This window comes from Nylanderia fulva, unplaced genomic scaffold (genome assembly GCF_048542155.1).
Source record: "Nylanderia fulva isolate GAGA-0341 unplaced genomic scaffold, ASM4854215v1 Scaffold5, whole genome shotgun sequence".
Taxonomy (NCBI): domain Eukaryota; kingdom Metazoa; phylum Arthropoda; class Insecta; order Hymenoptera; family Formicidae; genus Nylanderia; species Nylanderia fulva.
Window position 1 is genome coordinate 2895163 of NW_028190587.1, and position 3239 is coordinate 2898401.

At 37.8% G+C, this 3239-nt stretch overlaps 1 long non-coding RNA gene across 1 annotated transcript; it reads left to right on the plus strand.

Moving 5' to 3' along the window:
- The first annotated feature begins 271 nt into the window (after positions 1-271).
- Positions 272-2949, plus strand: LOC114940535 (uncharacterized). Its single transcript, XR_003821470.2, has 3 exons — positions 272-615; positions 1478-1567; positions 2417-2949. It is a non-coding gene; the product is annotated as an uncharacterized LOC114940535 (long non-coding RNA).
- The last annotated feature ends 290 nt before the right edge of the window (positions 2950-3239 follow it).

Here is a 3239-nt window from a genome sequence, read left to right on the forward strand (position 1 = left end):
ACCCCGGATACGCTTGGGAACGACACGCGGCTCATCCGATAAAACGCGAAGGGTCAAAGGACTCCAGGGACAAAGGATTGAGAAGTAGCGCAAGACGCAGAAAATTGTGCATTTTTTTGAACGAAAACAACTCAATGCGCACACAACGAGGAAACGCGAAGCGAATTATGAAATGTGTCGTTTGCTTTGTCGTGCGAGAAAAATATTGTAATTCTTTTCTCTGCCATCTCTCTTTCTCCCTCCTCGACCCTGTTGCGGTTGCACCGCGTGACTGTGCGTACGTACCGTCTAAGATTACTCACCGGATGCTACGTGCGCCGCTCGACACCGCCGATTGCGCAATTGCATCGTTCAGCGCATATATTGTACGTGCAACGAAGTATACACTCTCGCTCGAATAGTCATTGTCGTCGTCGTCGTCGTCGTCGTCAACCATCATCACTGTCGTTGTCGACGTTGTTGTCGCGAGTTCTCGCGATCGTGACTCAATCGCAAAGGCATGTATGGCTAATTGGTCGTTTGCATGAGAAAAAGCGGTTTCCGGTGGTGCCACACGGCCGTGCGAATCGAATCCAGTACTCGGTGAATGGAGACTAGCAAGGCCTTCCTCCGATGGTATTAATATGCAATCATTTGTCAGACATCTTGAGAAATTAAGAAAGATAACGCGGCATGGGTGCTCGCTGCAAGAGACACGACGCGGAATTGCAGTGCCTTTCGTGTGCAATTTATGAACGCTTCGATGGCACTCTACAAATCGAAACGATGCTGCGTAGAAATCTATTTTACAATTTTATAATTTTACAATTTTAAAAGTTATTTTCAATTTAAAGTATTTATTAGAGGGATTAAATTAAAAATTATGATATGCGATAATTTTTAATAACGCAAAAAACTGCAACAATTAATATGAAATTAATTTTTTGTCGAGACTCAAAAGTATATAGAAAGAAGAAAATGTCATATGCTTAGATATTAGATTCTTCTATCCAGCTATGATGTATAGAACGGATATTAAATGTTTGAAGGTTGTTCAATTTCATGGATGTTGACTATTCAAAAATATTGATTTGGCTTGATTGAAATAAAAGTACGGTATACTTTATAATTTACAGAATTATAACAATTAAAAACCTTTTTAAGATATTAAATATAATAATAAAAATTACTTAAAAATTAATAATAAAAAAATGACAATATTTTAATATAAGTTGTGCAAAAATATTATCACATCTTTGTCAACAAAACCGATTATCCTATAATATAATCTTTGTGATACTGTCAACAAATTCTAAACTAAAAGCTTCAGCAGTAATTTTAATTAAAAGTGTGTTACATTTGCGAAAATTCAATTAGATGAAAATAATCTTAACAATTTTAGCAATCTCGTAGTTTTACGCGTATACATATTACACATTAAACGCGCAATCAAGATAGCGTTAAATAGCGCGCGTACCATTGAAAATGTTTCCACTAGCGCTCATGCGTGGACGACCTCGTGCGAGATTCCGTGTTCTAAGTTACACAACGTGAGATGGAAGCAGAGAGACGTAGGAAGTGGATAAAAGTGAGTCCGAATATATAAAGTTTCGATACACACACGATACACGGGCTCTGGTAAAGGTCACGGACGTGAATTTCGAAATACGCTAATCGCTTCCGCGATTATTCCATTATGGCTGGAGTGTAGGCGAATGCTTGAGCGTATCGGAAATTGCAACAGACATCGATTAACGTGCATGTCTTATTGCTTGCATTCTTTCAAGTTTATCGAGAAATATCATCTTTCATCAATGTCCAGCTATTTTTAGTAGGTAATTCTGTTGTTGTATGTTTTTTATTATTAAATTTACAAATTAAAAAATAATGTATAATACGTATAAATGTAGATTTTTAGATAGAAACATCATTCTGTAACAATTAAATTTTCAAGGAAAAGTTTTTTTACTCCTATTATCATCGTTCATTCAAGTCAATAATTGGAACTCGTAACATTTCGAAAATGTAATTTCCTATGTTGCAAATATGGCTATTATATGTCACAGTTTTATTCTCATGAATAAACATAAAAACTATTTCTATATGTGTGTCACTGAAGCATGAGTTCATCAAAATTACCGGTTACAACACCTGACCTAAGATTGCTTACTCCAAGGTTTTCAACTGACTAACTGTATGTATGCATGTTTTATCTCGCCATTCAGTCAAAGCTGCTTTCACGAATCACTCAAGCTCTATATAAAAAAAACTTCTCTTGTATTCGTCGGGTTTATTGTGCCCGTTTCATATTCACAGCGTTATTATGTGACTAACATGCACTGCCGCGACTTTCACGCATGAAATAATCACGAAGTCAAGCGACGCCTTGGTTGCGCAAACAGATACAATCTAGCACGTGACGTTCCGAATTCACCAGGAGCACGTATAGAGGGACTGAGAGAGCGAAGGAAGTCAAGTGATCTGAGCGCATATACAAGAAGAACGATGAATTCGGAGCAGCCGAATCGCGCGAGGACGTAAGTACGAGTTGGTATAGTCGTTGCAGAGAATTGTGCAGAGTCGACGGTTGCAAAACAGGAAAACACGTTACGCGTATGACGCTAATGTGATTTGCGGAACGCGGTAGATGGAGGAGAAGTGAAAGGGGGCCAGAGAGACGTACCGAGGGAATCAGGTAGCACGACGGAGAAACGAGACGGCGAATTCGCGCCATTGTGTCGTCCTGTTTACGTCTGAGAGAAACGTCTCTCAGCAAAAAAAAGACGCGAGCGTAGGTGATCTCGACGCAACGTCCGAATTTTCCAGCCGACTACTCCATCAAAGACGCCACATTGTCTTCAAGAGACGCAGCGGTACAGAAATAGCGCACAAGAGAGACAGCAGATTGTGCAATCGCAACTTTCGCTGTGTTTCATTATACATGCTACTTTTTTATATTTAATTACTATGGAAAGCAATATATAGAAAAATATTAAAATTTAATAAACATGAAATTATGCTTCATCGTATTGATATCTTTCTACTAAACTTTCTCGGTTTTTAAAAATCAGAAATGTCAATACTGTTTGATTATATATAATAAATGAGCAAACAAGCAGCAACATATCTAAATATGTAATTAATGGCAGTTAATATAAATAAAATGCTAAATATCTTAAAGAATAAAAGATACCCGAGACTTATGCTTGATGAAAGATTTATTCACAGTCTTTATTCAACGCTTCAAACGCGCTAACTCT